Source organism: Rutilus rutilus, assembly GCF_951802725.1.
Source record: "Rutilus rutilus genome assembly, chromosome: 21".
Lineage (NCBI taxonomy): Eukaryota > Metazoa > Chordata > Actinopteri > Cypriniformes > Leuciscidae > Rutilus > Rutilus rutilus.
In genome coordinates this window covers 14,580,685-14,590,235 of record NC_140226.1, presented here as the reverse complement: position 1 = coordinate 14,590,235, position 9,551 = coordinate 14,580,685, and positions in this window count along the sequence as shown.

The following is a 9,551-nucleotide window of genomic DNA, read 5'->3' as shown; positions in this document are numbered from 1 at the left end:
GCTTAGATTAAGCCATGGTTAGGTCTTAGTTGAATTAGGGCATTTAAGTAGCGTTATAAACGTGCCTGGGAAAAAAAAACATTACTGGTGTGCTCTTGGGACAAAACAATGGCAGTGACACATTTGAAGATATGTCTGTACAAGTTGCTTTCAGTTACGACAGCTCAAACATGCATTTTAGTCTAGGACTAGGTTTAAGACTTGTCTGTGAAACTGGGGAATTATGAGTTAATATCTGAATTTATTGAGAATCTCAAAATAATAGAAAGCTTTTTTCATAATTATGAGTAGCTTATGCCATCATATTAAGGAACGTTTGTAATTATTTAGAAATAATAATTTCAAGATTTATGATATTGAGAAATTTTCTCTGATTGTTTGTATGTCATAATATTTGAAACTTTTAATGTATTTCCAATTTAGCCATCAACTTTTAGGTTTCCTTACGTGTTTATTAAGGAATCAACTGAAAGTTACATTATTGAAGATTGCAACATACATTGACAATAAACAAGTAAAGATTACTTCAAAATACAATATTAACACAAAATAAATATTCAGAAAAGAAAGAAAGAATAATTATGTTCCTTGTTTGTTTCCAAGAAGCAAATTCAAGATCCATAATATTTAGGAGTGTATAGACATTAGACCTACATTGTAAATAATATCTCTATTAAATTTAGTTTTAGTTAGTGTTTCTTTTTTTTTCTTTTTAATAAGCATCAAGTGTCTCAATTTCTAGAAAAAAAATATATATAAGGCGGCACTCAAAGAAATACACTTAGCCTAGCCTATTGATACAAATTCACTTTTAAGCATAAAGTAATATGCATAAATGATTTTAAGTTCAGATGCTCATACTTGCTTGCAGAAACAGGTGTGTAAAAACATGTTGTGTATCTAAAATATTACTATGAGATCTAAGCCATTATGAGAATCACTTGTAATAATATATAATTATCGTATTTCAATCAAACCTTTCTAATCAAATGACGCGCGAAGACTTTTGTCGCTACTTTTGAAAGAAGACTCAATATAACAGGTGAATCAGTCGTGGGATTCGGTTCATTTGAACGGACCGTCAGAATGAATCATTTCACTAAAACGAACTGGACTTCCCAGATCTGCTCTCTCTCTCTCTCTCTCTCTCTCGCTCTCGCTCGCTTTTTATCAGTGACGAAAGACATCTTGGAGGAATCGAGCCTGTGTGCAGGGTTGTGCAAATGTTAAGCACAAGTCGTTCGTATGTGGCTTCGCTGCATATGTTTTACTCAATGACCGAGCTAAATCTGCTTCATGTGATGTGCAAATCACCTAGCTGCTACCCACCCCCATCTCGCGTGCACATATCCGACTGACCGTTTAAAGTGAGCTGTAATGGACAACCATCTATCATCGTTCGTGACCACTCCTGCAGTGCTTTTCTAATGACAGAAACAAATATATTATATCAGTATAGGCTACTGCACAAGTCAACCTGTTAAGAAAGAAGAATAGTCAAGGTAAAGGTTATCGATTAACCTCGTCTAAGCCACAGTAAACTGGTTAGCCTACTACCAAAAGCAGTTGCTTGAACTACAAGGTTTTATCTTGATATGTCCTGAATTTAATCTTTCACGAACACTAGTGCACATGAGATTACTGATATAACACAGTAAAGCGAAAGCAGATTCTTAATCAGCAAACATTTTCTTATGAGCCTCAACTCCAAACTCTTATCAGTAGTAGCCAAGTCTTGACCGTGACCAAAATCAGGCTATTATTTGCAAAACCACATTTATGATTATACGTAGCATACATAAACACTGTAGCCTAATATTTTACAATGAATGTTTAGTTCAATAGTAGTTTTAAAAAAAAAATACAAAGTGAAAGCTTAAATGTGTCTTAAGTCTGTAAATAATCTTGTAGTGTTTCGTGTAGAAGAGCACCCTGATAGATCACATACATCACAGAGATGTCTATCTGACGTCTGCATTTAAATCTGTAATATGTCTCTAAGACGTTTCCTGTTGGATGTTAAATAGACATTTTGAAAATGTCGTTTAGATGTTTATGAATTAGAATGTATAAAACTGCTTTTCCTAAGGCCTTTATCAGATGTTTTTACACAGCAGAAATTTTCCAAATAAAGCGCTCTTTAGCAGACATGAGACGTACGTGTGCTATCTTGGCGAATAGAGTGCTGTTGCTAACTACCTTGTGCATAAGAGAGATAGAGAGCAAGAGGTACAGTAACAGCTCTGTTGTTTTTGCATTGCAATGATTATGATGACATATGTCTCCAAGGGTCAGTTATGCAGAATATTCATAAAGATCGATGGACAGCGGCGTTCACCCACCCTCTGTTCCAGGCAGAGGCGGCTGTTGTGTAACAGGGAAAAAGATGAGAAGTAAAAACCGCCCACAAACAGAAGCTGGAACAAAACATTTCATCCAAAGATCTTTGTCTTTAGCATTGTAATGCATTAGGCATTTGATTTGTTGAACTGTTAGGTTGAGCACGATACTGTCTGAGACGTTCCATGTTTCCTGCAAATGAAATAAAATAGTTTGTAATCTTTAGGACCTTTGGTTTAATTTTACTCGTTTGTGTTTCAAATATTTCTCACCTTGTAATAACCACATAAGAATGCTGTGCAATTCATGCCAAGCCATGTTGAGACTCAGGTTCAATTACAGCAGCCTGAGGGCTTCACGGTAGGTATGATGCGGTTGCAGACAGTCAATCTCTTGGAAAACAATGGCAAGTTGAAATAGGGGATATGAACTGAAGTTATAGGGGCTTTGGTGAATTAACTTTAATGCACCACTGGAACTCAGTTATGAAGCTTAACAGGCTATAAAACCAACTATATCTGAGATCATAACAATCCTTTGATTTACAATGATATAGTGTTGGGGGATTTTCTTTCATTGTATTTCACTGGTCTATTTATGTAATATGTAAGTATTTGTATGTGTCCAAATTAAACTCTACATGTTCAGAAATGTGACAGCTGCGTCCGAAAACTGATAAATGCTGCCTTCGTAGGACGCCTTTCAAGGTCGGAAGGCATCAAGGCACGTCCAAATGCAATGTTAGTTTCACCTCATGTCTCCTGAGATACCTTCATCTGATCGATTTTTGAAGGCAGCAATGTATCATTTGCTGCCTTTGATATCCCACAATCCTGTGCTTTCCATTCTGTGACAGTTGAGCTAGAAAAATAAAGATGGCGTCTGAAAGGTGTAGCTGGTTATCAGTTTGTGTGTAAATATATATTTTTGATCAATGTTTTTCAATTATGCCGTCATTTCTAGCGAGAAGTTAGGCTACTATTGTAGACTAGTCATTTAATATTCACTTAGTTTTCGCCAAAGCTCGTCTAGTTTGCTGTAGTAGATCATTAAACCGTAACACTGCCTAAGAAGTCTGTCAGAAATCAGTTTCGTGAGGAACCTTTGTGCGCAAAAGCTGCCTGCAAAGTCATTTCACTGCAGCGAGGCAACATGTCAGCTGCCTACGTTTTCGGATGCAGCCACAAGCTCAAGATATTTTCACTTTTTCTTATAAAATACATCAGCAATACTCTCTTGTGATTTTTTTTTAAAGCTTTCATCTGTCTTGTAAAAGGGGGTTGCTAACAAGTTGCTAAAAAAGGCTACAGAGGTTGTCGTGGACATTAAACGTAATTAAACGTAAACTCATCTACTCACTAATTGGATTTCACAGCCTCGTCAGAGAATGTCTAATATGGCGAGAAGTTTCACTCTCACTACACTTCCGGCTTCTGAACTGGTTGCAGTTCCACTCTGATTCCATATGAGGGCGCTCACAGGACGAGTGCAGAATGAATGGAGGTCAATGGCGGTATACCCCTCAAAATCCATTTTTCTCAGGATATAATTTTTTGTCTAGTAATTTGAATGTTGTATTCGAAAGGAGATGCAAAGAAATTACACATTGCTGGGTGTTAGATTTTTTAGAGTCACTTATTTGCTTTAAAAAAGTCTTTCAAAATGTCAATGACGTCAGAATGCTGACGTCATTAGCAGAATGCTAGCGTGTTATGGGCAACAACAACTCAACCTGTAAGAAATCAAAACGACATAAGTACTCGTTCATTCAACTTTCGACCTAAAACCCATGTTGAACTTGCAAAATCTACAATCAGATCTGAGATTTCTCAACGGCAATCGGGTGAAAGAGACAAATTTAGCCGTCTAGCCCCATTGACTCCCATTCATTTTGCACTCATGGCGATCGCCCCCAGTGGAACTCTGGTGGAACTACAACCAAAATTCGTTACAATAGGACTTAATAGGGAGTGGGCAGGCTCTCCGTAGACGGGCTCTGGCCTCGTTGTGTTTATAATCACGTGATGCTCTTGAAAACAATTCTAACTTTAACTTTCAGGGAAAATGTTTACATGACGCCGTTTTCAAATAAAACGTTTTGGCCGTTCATTTACATGACAATGGTATTTTGGGGCCCTGAAAATACACATTTTTAAAAACGGGTTTCAAAGTGCAAGATTTTGAAAACGGTGACATTATGCGCACGTGTATAACGTGTTCAGTCTAGGCGTGTAGTGTTTCTTCACAAAGTGGCATCGCCAACTACTGGCCTGCTACGCATATGCAGCGTTTTTAGTCGTTTTCGCAAATCCTTGTGAACGGGGATTTTTTTTCTATGTTGTTGTCTGTATGCGAAAACTTCTGTTTTTAGTACATCGTTGTCATGTAAACGTACCCTGAAAGAGTTGTCGGACGCTTAGCAGTGTTGACGCTAAAGTCATGCAACCGTGGGGTTGTTCGTACGCTTCAAAATTCATAAAAGTTGTGTTCACAGACCTTATTTTTTGCAATAATCCAAAAACCAATAGAAAATATCCAGAGTGCTAATTTACAGGTTGGCCTACAAATATACGTCATCCCTACACCACTCTATATGTTCATAATCGTTTATGGTCGTAAATGTTTATTTTGTTTTTTATTCTTACCTGAAAACAAAACAAAAAAACATTTAATGTATCTCTATCGCCCCCTTGAGTTTTAGGTTTGTTTGTTTTTTTTAGCAACGATTTCGAAGTAATCTGTACGAAAATGTAATTGTATTTTTTTTTTGAAAAATGAAGAATGAAGGTCCACCCTAACCTAACTGTCAGTGTGGCTTAAGCAGATTATGCGAAAACATACAAATGAGATCCTACGAATTAGCCACCAATTCGCCAAACAGTTATGAATTGCCATGGGAGCGTGTTGTTGTGGGTATTGTAGGATTAATGTTTGCTGTATTGATCAGTATTGGAAACAATTATTTTAAAACCTCAAGGGGAGGAAAGTCACTGAGCTTTGAATTTTGATTAATACTGACACCAAATAAATCTATTTTTAATTTAGGCCGAGATTCTGCAGCTAGACTTGACGCTCACCTTATTTGAATGTGGGCCACAGCTGTTTTGTGTATCTTGTGCATTGACCCGAGGCTCTGATGTGATGCCACTAGTTGCTGCAGTAGCACTGATTGGATTTATTTTTTCTGCTTTACAGAACAAGTGCTGCTAATGCTGCCAACACACTGGTGCCGACCATCTGTCCTCTGTGAAACATGGAGTAAGCAACGGCGATGTCACCGTTGAAGAGGGGTGGGTAAATGAACACTGGAGCACAATACTTGATCCATTCATTTTCACTCTCTCATGGTATTATATCATTATGTGTCATCACTTCCCCCCATCTGGCACCTGATCCAAAACTGAAGGTCAGTGGGAAATTTTAACTGGGTTTTGTAGTAAACCATAAAGGGGCGTGTCCCACAACCCCAACTTATCTCTCTTCTAAACACAGACCACTACAAAGGCATCATTAAGCTGGGTTTAGCCAGTTTTAATTAAAAGGGTCATTTCATATATCAGGTCAGTCAGCCTGAGCCGTTTGCAGTCACCGCAACTGAACCCAGCCTGTGCTGCTCTGATGAACATAACTGCTGGCATACAAAATATTCAACTACAGTAGCTGCAATAAATAGCTTATGATAAGAGATGTTATCACAGGCTCTTGGTAAATTATGTCTGAATAATATGCACTTGTCACTGAACACACTGTTCAATTTTACAGCTGTTCATAACGTACACAAAACTGGTATTTTATATCCTGTCTGGGTGCTTAGCTAGTAGATAATAACCTAAAAATAATGAAATATATCGGCCGCATCCGTGACATGCTGTCGATTGTGACTGAAAATCATTTAGATTTGTAATCTTGTGTGGTAATTAAATTAAAAAAAAAAAAAAAGAGAGCCTGTTCTGGATGATGACATTCTACAGGTGTAATTCTTCTGGGTGGTGTTTGCTCTGTGTAAACAATACTTTGAGGATTATTATGTTATGTACACCATCTCTAAAATCCTCATGCATATATTGCAGTTACCGTGAAAGATTGAAAGATTTATAGCAAGTCTTATGTTTAACATGTATAATCTTAAAATACTTTTAAAATATTAATACAAATAATTTTATTAATTAAAACAACTGTTTTTAAAGGTATAGCGGAGGATTTTTTACTTCCGGGTGGATCACCTATACTATTGGTCCTCCTAATTGTCAATCATTCTGGTGAATCAATCAAACTTATTCAAAAAGTGGAGAGGGCGGGTCTTATCTAAAATTCGGAAAGATCCTCCACTATACCTTTAACATTGATAATAATCAAAAATGTTTCTTGAGCAGCAAATCAGCATATTAGAATGATTCCTGAAGGGTCACGTGACACTGAAGACTGGAGTAATGATGATGAAAATTCAGCTTTGCCATCACAGGAACAGTTAAAATAAAAATAAAATAAAACAGTTATTTTAAACTGTAATATTTCACTATATAACTAGTATTTTTAATTAAATAAATACAGCCTTGGTGATTGTAAGAGAACTATGTGGTAACATTAAAATAAGGCTCCATTTGTTAACCTTAACATGAACTAACAATAAAAAGTCAATCTACTTGAGGGCACAGCTGATTGGTTCCTGCTGTATCAGTAGCCAATGAGCTCGCTGCTAAGCCTTCAAATACTTGGTCAGCATTTGCAGTTTCTTTCAGAAACCCTCCACCTTCCCCAGCTCCACCTGTATAGATCTGCTACGGGTAATTCATGTACACAGCAGCGTGTCGTGTACTGTATGTATTGGCAGTAGCAAGTCCCGCAGCAGATCTATTCCGCCAAGACCAAACATATCAATATTGTCAGACCCATTACCATGCCAATCACTCAGAGAGTTGTCATGACAGAAATATACACATACACACACCCAAACTTAATTAGACAGACAATAGATAATTTGCATTCGTAGACCTCTTTATCTAACAGCCAGAAAAGGGAGTTCTTCAAATGAAGCTTTTCTCTCTCTCGGGAGCTGTCAATTTGCATTTACAAGACTTTCCCAGTGGAAAGCACCTCTGACATGGAAACCTTGGCTGTCATGGCAACATGCCACAGAATTAAATATTTACTACAGAGGGACTGGCCAGCCAATGCAATAAACTACATTCCTTCAGCCTCAACTTTAACAGACCAGGTGCACAATGATATTAACCTTTTGTTCTGATTAATTAACAATGAAATAGTCATTGTTAGTGATATTGCTGTTTGACTTTTATAGTCGCACAAAGCTAAAAAATGTTCCAGACTTCGGCACAGTATTAAGGCAACAAGAAAATCCCAGTCTTTAGCAATGTGAGTCATGTCCGGCACATTAACAACAGCAGTTTATCATGTGACCGGGAGCTCTTGGTGTGTTTTTCATGTCCCATTTAAGATAGCGAATGTGTAACTTGTACTCAAGTTAAAAGTTAAGTGGCTAAATCCGATTACGGAGCACATCCGGCTAGTGTGACTAGAGCTTCATCTCTTAAATGTCTTCTGTCTAGATGATTCTATTACTATTACAGCGCAGATTTCCGTACACATCATGTGGTTCATCTTTATTTATTCAATGGATGTGGAAGGGCTATGCCAATAAAACAGAATAAACAAAGTTATAACTCTAGATTGGTGGGTCAGTGTTTGTGTAAAGCAGTGTTATTTTTGTTTTATTTATTTACTAGTATAGTATTTATTAACGTTTTTAATCGCATTTCTTGTTTTTATATTTCTCTAGCTTTAATTGAATTTTATTTCAGTTTTAGCAATTTTAGTACTACAACTTAAACTTTTTGTAAGTTTTTTTTTAGGTTTTAGTTTAGTCTAGTTAAAAATAACAACACTGGTGTAAAGCCATACCTTTACAAGGTTTCAAACCAGGTAAGAACTGCAAAGTCACCTCTTGTTTTGCAGATAAAGGGCACTTTTGCACTGGTTTTTGGTTAATGTTTCAGCGTTTAAAGGGAGGAGAGCTGCAAAAACGTTCATGTTTCATAGCCGTGCTCCAATGAAATGAATCTGGGTAAGATCACTGTATTATTCAAACCCCATTACTTTCACCTGAATGGCTAATTTCTAATGTAATCCATCGATCTGGTTCCTTGCTCCATAAATATTTGGGCATCAGCAAACAAACATGATTTGGATTGCATTGAGATGACATTTCCACACCAGAGGAATATCTGCTCATTGCTACGCAGGAAGGAAACGGCAGTGTGAAATCATGTGGGTGAGTGTGTAGAACAGATCCAACTCTTTCCCACTCGTATAAATTAGGCCATGTGAGTGTGCTTTCAGAAAGTGGGCTTTACCATTAAAATCATATCTTTAAGCCAGATAGCCTTTAGAGTTCACGTACACACCTCGAAGACAAACATCCACCTGACTACACAGCGAATGTCAATAAACGGACTCCGTTATGACCAATGTTTAACCAAAATGTATCTGTGCAGTCTGATAGTGACTTTAAATGTTTTACCAATAGTTGTTCTGACAGTGGTGTGCAGTATTCTTCAATTACAACTTCACTGTAAAAATGTAGCTCCAATTCTTAAAATTTGTTGAGATAACTTAAATATCCAACTAAAGTTAACTAAACTTACTATTTTAAGTCAAGCACAAACAAGTACTTTTTTTAAAGTTGAAACAACACATTACTTCTTATTCTAATGTTGAATTTTAAGTTGTGATAAATAATCATGGCAATCATTTTTTACAGTGAGCTGGTGACCTAAATTAAATGTAAATGGAATAGGCAGAGAGCCACACACGGTTACTTAGGCAACCCAGAAATGACAAATCCATGCAAATAAACACTCAAATGAGTATTTCTGTAACCATAGCTTTTCTAGAACTAAAATGTAAAACCTTCCTATTCGAAGCAAACCAAATCTTACATAGATCGCCAAGTAACCTCGGGCTGACCTCAGGACCCACTATATAGCCGGAGAAGACCTAGCTGTGCGCTATTGCGTGATGTTTAGTCACACCTGCAGGCTGGTTTTGTGTTTCGTTATCGTCGCACATCTCGTCAGACCAGTTCAGCTTTGGTTTGATGCCGAATGCAGGCAAATAGATACGTTTCCTGCTAAAAGAGGATCACTGACTCACACTCACACAAGTCCATAGCAACAAAAGAGAGACAAACAGCA